Genomic DNA, 9,153 nt, shown 5'->3' with positions numbered 1-9,153 from the left:
ATAGTTTGTGAGACGACCATGTGACGACACGTTGATAGAGATCAAGATGATGGATATCATGGTGTCATGCCGATGATGATAGAGATCATGATGGTGTTTTGGATATGGAGATCAAAGGCACAAGATGATGATGACCATATCACATCACATATTTTGATTTCATGTGATGTTTATCCTTTATGTATCTTATTTTGCGTAGTTCGGCGGTAGCATTATAAGATGATCTCTCACTAAATTTCAAGGTATAAGTGTTCTCCCTGAGTATGCACCGTTGCGACAGTTCGTCGTGCCGAGACACCACGTGATGATCGGGTGTGATAAGCTCTACGTTCACATACAACGGGTGCAAGCCAGTTTTGCACATGCGGAATACTCGGGTTAAACTTGACGAGCCTAGCATATGCAGATATGGCTTCGGAACACTAGATACGGAAAGGTCGAGCGTGAATCATATAGTAGATATGATCAACATAGTGATGTTCACCATTGAAAACTACTCCATCTCACGTGATGATTGGACATGGTTCAGTTGATTTGGATCACGTGCTCATTTAGATGACTAGAGGGATGTCTATCTAAGTGGGAGTTCTTAAGTAATATGATTAATTGAACTTTAATTTATCATGAACTTAGTCCTGATAGCATTTGCATATCTATGTTGTAGATCAATAGCTTGCGATGTAGCCCCCCGTTTATTTTTTGATATGTTCCTAGAGAAAAATAATTTGAAAGATGATAGTAGCAATGATGCGGACTGGGTCCGTGATCTGAGGATTATCCTCATTGCTGCATAGAAGAATTATGTTCTTGATGCACCGCTAGGTGACAGACCTATTGCAAGAGCAGATGCACACGTTATGAACGTTTGACAAAGCTTGGTATGATGACTACTTAGGGCATAAACTATGGGGGCATCACCTAGGTGTGGTCTCAACCTCCACCTAAGAAAAAAATTGGTGAGGACACCGGATGGATATTTCCGATCCAACGCAAGCACCATCTCCTAGTGGTCCACCTATCTCTCTCCATGACTACCTTTTTTTTACTTTCGATCCAAACAAAACTACCTCTCTCTCCTCCATTCCCTTCTTTCTCTTTGCTTTTTGCAGTGAGGCAACCAGTTCTTCTGCAAGAGCCCGCTTGGTTCTGCAAGCGACTGCCTTTTCGATTTTCTCCTCCACGTGAGCTGCTTGTCCGACGTGTATCTGCGGAGCACCCGTCCACCCTGGAGTGATGGCAATGCCCTTAATAGTTTAGTGCACCATGCTTTACGGCTTAGAACTGGGACTTCAAAAAGGTTTTAAATGCCACGGAACATATAAGATGTTCTAAGAGTTGAAATTGATATTTCATACTCATGCCTGTGTCGAGAGGTATGAGACATCTGACAGAACTTTGCCTACAAGGTGGAGGAGAATAGCTTAACTAGTGAGCATGTGCTCAGATTGTCTGGATACTACAATTGCTTTAATCAAGTGGGACTTAATCTTCCAGATAAGATAGTAATTGATAAAGTTCTCTAGTCACTATCACCAAGTTACTAGAACTTAGTGATGAACTATAATATGCAAGGGATGACGAAAGTAATTCCCAAGCTCTTCGCGATGCTGAAATCGGTGAAGGTAGAAAACAAGAAATAGCATCAAGTGTTGATGGTTAACAAGACCACTAGTTTCAAGAAAAGGGCAAATGGAAAGAAAGAGGAACTTCAAAGAATAAAGGCAAGCAAGTTGCCGCTCCCATGAAGAAGCTCAAAGCTAGACCCAAGCCTAGAACTGAGTGCTTCTACTGCAAAGGAAATGGTCACTGGAAGTGGAACTGCCCTAGATACTTGGCGGATAAGAAGGATGGCAAAGTGAACAAAAGTATATATTTCATATACATGTTATTGATGTGTACTTTACTAGTGTTTATAACAACACCTCAGTATTTGATACTGGTTCAGTTACTAAGAGTAGTAACTTGAAACGGGAGTTGCAAAATAAACAGAGACTAGTTAAGGGCGAGGTGATGATGTGAGTTGGAAGTGATTCCAAGGTTGATAAGATCACCATCACACACTCCCTTTACCTTCGGGATTAGTGTTGAGCCTGAAATAAATGTTATTTGGTGTTTTGCGTAAAGCATAATATGATTGGATCATGTTTATTGCAAAACAGTTATCCATTTATGTCAAGGATAATTGTTATTCTATTTACATGAATAAAACCTTCTGAGGTCATATGCCCAAGGTGAATGATTTATTGAATCTCGATCATAGTAATACACATATTCATAATATTGAAGCCAAAAGATGCAAAGTTAATAATGATAGTGTAACTTATATGTGGCACTGCCGTTTAGGTCATATTGGTGTAAAGAGCATGAAGAAACTCCATGCTGATGGGCTTTTGGAATCACTTGATTATGATTGTTTTGATGCTTGTGAACCATGCCTCATGGCCAAGATGACTAAAACTCCGTTCTCCGGAACAATGGAGCAAGCAACTGACTTATTGGAAATAATACATACTGATGTGTGCCATCCGATGAGTGTTGAGGCTCGCGGTGGGTATCATTATTTTCTGATCTTCACAGATGATTTGAGCAGATATGGGTATATCTACTTGATGAAACATAAGTCTGAAACATTTGAAAAGTTCAAGGAATTTCAGAGTGAAGTGGAAAATCATCATAACAAGAAAATAAAGTTTCTGCAATCTGATTGTGGAGGAGAATATTTGAGTTACGAGTTTGGTCTTCATTTGAAACAATGCGGAATAGTTTCGCAACTCACGCCACCTGGACCACCACAGTGTAATGGTGTGTCTGAACGTCATAACCATACTTTATTAGATATGGTGCAATCTATGATGTCTCTTACCGATTTATCACTATCGTTTTGGGGTTATGCATTAGAGACAGCTGTATTCACATTAAATAGGGAACCATCTAAATCCGTTGAGGCGACAACATATGAATTGTGGTTTAGCAAGAAACCTAAGTTGTCGTTTCTTAAAGTTTGGGGCTATGATGCTTATGTGAAAAAGTTTCAACCTGATAAGCTCGAACCCAAATCGGAGAAATGCGTCTTCATAGGATACCCAAAGGAAACTTTTGGGTACACCTTCTATCACAGATCCGAAGGCAAGATATTTGTTGCTAAGAATGGATCCTTTCTAGAGAAGAGGTTTCTCTCGAAAGAAGTGATTGGGAGGAATGTAAAACTTGATGAGGTAATTGTACCTTCTCCCGAATACGAAAGTAGTTCATCACATAAATCAGTTCTAGTGATTCCTACACAATTAGCGAGGAAGCTAATGATGATGATCATGAAACTTCAGATCAAGTTACTACCGAACCTCGTAGGTCAACCAGAATACATTCCGCACCAGAGTGGTACGGTAATCCTGTTCTGGAGGTCATGTTATTTGACCATGACGAACCTACGAACTATGAGGAAGCGATGATGAGCCCAGATTCCGCGAAATGGCTTGAAGCCATGAAATCTGAGATGAGATCCATGAATTAGAACAAAGTATGGACTTTGATTGACTTGCCCGTTGATCGGTGAGCCATTAAGAATAAATGGATTTTAAAGAGGAAGACAGACACTGATAGTAGTGTTACTATCTAGAAAGCTCGAATTCTCGCAAAAGGTTTTCGACAAGTTCAAGATGTTGACTACGATGAGATTTTCTCACTCGTAGCGATGCTTAAGTCTGTCCAAATCATGTTAGCAATTGCCACATTTTATGAAATCTGGCAAATGGATGTCAAAACTGCATTCCTTAATGGATTTCTTAAAGAAGAGTTGTATATGATGCAACAAGAAGGTTTTGACAATCCTAAAGGTGCTAACAAAGTGTGCAAGCTCCAACAATCCATCTATGGATTGGTGCAAGCACCTCGGAGTTGGAATATATACGTTGATAAAGTGATCAAAGCATATGGTTTTATACCGACTTGCGGTGAAGCCTGTATTTACAAGAAAGTGAGTGGGAGCACTACAACAATTCTGATAAGTATATGTGAATGACATATTGTTGATCGAAAATAATGTAAAATTTTCTGGAAAGCATAAAGGAGTGTTTGAAAAGAGTTTTTTCAAAGAAAGACCTCGATGAAGCTACTTACACATTGAGCATCAAGATCTATAGAGATAGATCAAGACGCTTGATATATGTTTAATGAGTACATACCTTGACAAGATTTTGAAGTAGTTCAAAATGGAAAAGTCAAGAAGGAGTTCTTGCCTGTGTTGCAAGGTGTGAAGTTGAGTAAAGACTCAAAACCCGACCATGGTAGAAAATACAAAGAGAATGAAAAGTCATTCCCTATGCCTCAGTCATAGGTTCTATAAAGTATGCTATGCTGTGTACCAGACCTATTGTGTACCTCACCATAAGTTTGGCAAGAGGGTACAATAGTGATCCAGGAGTGGATCACTGGACAATGGTCACAAATGTCCTTAGTGGAATAAGGAAATGTTTCTCGGTTATGGAGGTGACAAAGAGTTCATCATAAAGAGTTACGTCGGTGCAAGCTTTGACACCGGTCTGGATGACTCTAAGTCTCAATCTAGATACATATCGAAAGTGGGAGCAATTAGCTAGAGTAGCTCCGTGCAAAGCATTGTAGACATAGAAAATTTGCAAAGTACACACAACTCTGAATGTTGCAGACCCGTTGACTAAATTTCTCTCACAAGCAAAACATGATCACTTTTTGGGTGTTAATCACATAGTGTGAACTAGATTATTGACTCTAGTTGTAACATCCCAAATTTTCAATTTGGAATGTTATACAAATAGATCATCATTGCATATCATATTTTATTTGCATTTTGGTTGATCCAGAAATTTCACGCAACTCAAGGACCCTTGGAGAGAGTTGGGGATTTCGTTATTTTAATATTTGAGTTTTCTCAAATTTTGAAAATAGGATCATTTGATTTTATTTATTTTATTTTATCTTCAATTATTTTGTATTATCAAAATATGTGAGAGGGAATAAAATGACATTCCCAAAATAATGAAATATTGAGGATTTAATAAAAAATCAAATAAGATTTTATTTTGGATTTATTTGCTATTTTATTTGAATTTAGGAAAAATGCGCATTTTTCAAAATTGCATTTAGGCCCCAAATAAATGTTCATCCTGTGCGGCTTGATTCTAGAAGCCGGGGAAAATTTATTTCGGGATTTTTAGAGTCTGTTTAGTATTCCTTTTTGTCTTTTTTTCTGAGCGTAATTTTTTTTAAAAAAAAAGTCGAACTGACCTAACCGGGCCGTGTCTGACTAGGACATCTGGCCCGGTTGGCCTTTATAGCCGCGAGGGCCCGAGCGGAGCCGCAGCCCCAGCCGAAACCCTAGCCGCCTCCCAACGCCGCCTCGATCCACGCGCCGCCGCCTCCCGCCGCCTTTCGCCGGAGCCGCGCCGCCCCGCCGCCGTTCGCCGTAGCCGCCTGAGGTAGCAGCCGTTGCCTCGGTTTTCGCGAAGAAAAACGATCGGTTTTTTCGAAAACCTAGATCCGTTTTTTTATTTTCTCCGGTTCAGTTTATTTTTTCGGTTTAGTTTATTTAGCGAGCGTTTGCTCGTTCACTTGTTTTAACGAATGTGTTCATCGTTTAGATCCAGATAACAAAAGTTTGTTCGTTAATCTGTTCGTCGTTTTCTTTTTCTCGGATTAAATCCGCGATTGTTGTGATCGCGATTTCTGATCCGATTTTCGTTTTAGTATAACTTTTCGCTCGTTTATCGGAATCAGGCGATTCAAGCGCCTGGAGTTTCGTCTCAAAACCCTCTTTCCCATTTAACCAACTAAAACAAGTTTTTTTCTCTGTAAAATTTGACATAGATCCAGAATAGTAAACGAAGCCTGTTTCTTTTGCCGTTTGTCTTTCGTTGCTTCGTTCGATTTACTTCTTTTTGCCAACCAGAGTTCTTAAGTTGAACTTTCTGGTTAGATCTCTTATTTGAGTTTTACTTATGCAGTAGTTGAGTACTTATTGCATGATTGTTTGTTTGCGATAGAGTACCCGGAGTGCGCCGCTTGCTACTTCGAATCTCTAGGTTTTGCGGATCATCAGCAAGGCAAGTAACACTTTGATCATACCTCCTACTACCCAGTTTTTATTGCATTAGATCAACCCTCACACATTGCATGCTTAGGATCTAATTAAATTGTGGGTTCGGGAAGTAGATGAGGTAGTGCCTATTACCTATTCTGTTATCAAACCTTTGGGAGTTACTTCTACGTTTGCTTATATCACCATGCTATGCTAGTGGACATGGATTGGGTGAGTGAAATCCATGACAGATGTGAGCTTGTTAAATTAATGGTTTATCAAAGGTGGCAACTAAACACACATCTGGGTGGATTGAGCCACCTGGGTATTCCAGCGATTGCCTGTTTTCTTTTGGACCGCCACCCAGGCTCAAAGGGATCATGAGATTATTCATACTAGAAACTTCCGTGTGCAGCCACAAGCTACTATGGGCTCTAGCATAGTTGATTAAGTTATGCGAACTCTTACAGTGGTAGACTAGCAGATGTAGGGGAAAGTAGGTGTAACGGTCTACCCGATCGTAAGGTGCTAGCGCTTCTGAAAGACTATGTCTCGGTCATCCATTTCTCAAACACCATGTAGTGCGAGAATCCCAACGGAGGAGATCGAGTCTTGTGGGGAAAAGTGCGCAAACCTCTGCAGAGTGTATAAACTAATCATGGTTAGCCGTGTCCCCGTTTATGGACATCTTGAGTATCTAGTACTTGGATTATCATGTGAATCTCATCATGTTACTCTAATTAATTTTGTTGGGTTTTAATGATGATGTTTAATTGGGATTGAGAGCGTGTCTACACTCTCAATGTTTAACAACTACCATGATAGTTAAATAAAATCTATTCCTTTGCAGTAGGGAAAATTGGCTTTACGCAAAACTGTAACCATAGAGCTTTCCACCAGCCAAATATGCATATAGTATAGTCTTATTCCTTCATTGCTCTCTATGTGTTACATTGCCAGCATATTCCATGCGCTGACCCGTTTCGGGCTGCAACGTTCATGTTGTAGACTTTTCAAACGACGAGTAAGGTGCCTTTTAGGTCGTGGCTCTACACTCAGTGATGCCGTTGGAGTTGATGGACTCACTTATCTTCCAAGCCTTCCGCTATTATCGTTATTAGATGGCCTTAAGACATATTTATTGTAATAAGTTCTCTTTTGAGACACTCAGTGTAATAAGTGTGTGATTGCTACTCTGTTGTAAATCCTTCAAGTACTGTGTGGTGTCAGCATTACTGATCCAGGGATGACACCTGAGCACAGAGATTGGACCGTTTGAGGTCTGGTCGCTACAAGATGGTATTAGAGCACACGCTGACTGTAGGACACAACCACTAAGCTAAAGCCCTGGATCACTACTCACTCTTCTCACTCTGACTCCTCATCTTTTCTACTCTTTTAGGATGGCGGATGCAAGGAACAAGTTCACGCAACCAGATGAAGATCCACCCTTTGGACGTCACTTGAAGGAAGTCACTAGATATCTGAACATAAGAGTACCAAGCTTCACCGGGACTTACAACGCCACTCTACCTGAAGAAGAGTGCTGGATGATTCAAGTTCAAGTTCTAGGAAGGACGTTAATGACAGTCACTGGGCCCATAGAGTTTTCCTTTGATGCACCAACCTGGAGTCTAGGAAAGAGCATGGCAGCTCACATCGCCATGGGATGCATTGGAGAAGTTTACCGCAATGATCTCAAGGATGCAATCTACCAGATTTGTGGGCGCCGAGATGAGCACTGGGAGATGATCAGCACCAGGAAGGATAGATCAGTTGCAGCTTTTATCCAGGAGTTAAACCAGCACATTCGACGTCAGGAGAACCAGATGTGTGCCGACATGATAGATCTGAAGAAGGCGAGGATAAGATTCAAGGAAATGGAGGAAGAACTCAAGTCTACACGTGAAGATTATTAATAGGAAATCGAAGTATTAGTGGAGAAGAATGACGATCTGATCAAGAAGATCAAAATATTTATTGGAGGCCCTACACCAGTAGAAGAAGAAGAACCCAAGGAGATTCGCTCGGAAGACTACATCATCATCAATGACACCGACTTGGATCCAGATAATAGCGATGATGACTATGTTGATGAAGCAGGAGCAGATATCATGGAGTCTGCAACCGAAGAATATTTCTAGTAGACTACCCCAACAGTAGTAGTCCACCATGTAAATATAGTAGTCCAAGAACTTTTGCGATAGTTAGATCGATTGTATGCCCTTGTTCGATTGAATGAAGTGAATTGTTTGCTTTGGCCTCATGTGCATATGGGTAGTGTTTTCTCTCTAGACCCCTATCTATTCTTAAATCTCATCTTTTCTAAAACCTCAGATGCCTCCGAGACGTGATCCCGGATTTACCTTCCCACCGGAGCTCACCCAGTTGATCCAGCAGCAGAACACATTGATGCAGTTGCTAGTCCAGAATCAGAATCAGGGGAACAACAACAACAACCCACCACCACCACCACCACCTGTTGATCAGTTAGCCTGTTTTCTTAGGCTAAATCCGTCGGTGTTTTCTAGTAGCACCGAGCCGATAGTAGTAGATGATTGGCTCCGCAAGACAGCAAGGGAGTTGACCACGGCAGGATGCATAGATGCGGAAAAGGTGAAGTTTGCCGCACATCAGCTTGAAGGGCCCGCAGCATCATGGTGGGAGAATTTCACCGCCACTTTCCCTACCGACTCTGTCACATGGGACCAGTTTCAGCAGGCTTTCCATACTGCCCATGTTTCAGCAGGAGCTATGGCCATGAAGAAGCGTGAGTTTCGCAACTTGCGCCAAGGAGGACGGACAGTTGGCCAGTATGTGGAGGATTTTAGTAAGCTAGCACGTTATGCCCCAGATAACGTTGCTACGGATGCAGCTAAGCAGGAGAAGTTTCTGGAAGGACTGAATGATGAGTTGAGCATGCAATTGATGGTAGAAACCTTCAACAACTACCGGGAGTTGGTAGATCATGCCCTTATGATTGAAGGGAAGCAACAACAGATTGAGAATCGCAAGAGGAAGTATGGACAAGGGAAGTACAATTCAGGAGCTCAGCAGAAGCCACGTTTTACCCCTAGACTGGGAGGACATTTTCAGCATAC

The sequence above is a fragment of the Triticum urartu genome, chromosome 7A (assembly GCF_056163025.1).
Source record: "Triticum urartu cultivar PI428250 chromosome 7A, HENAU_Tu73, whole genome shotgun sequence".
Lineage (NCBI taxonomy): Eukaryota > Viridiplantae > Streptophyta > Magnoliopsida > Poales > Poaceae > Triticum > Triticum urartu.
This window is presented reverse-complemented; position numbering follows the sequence as displayed.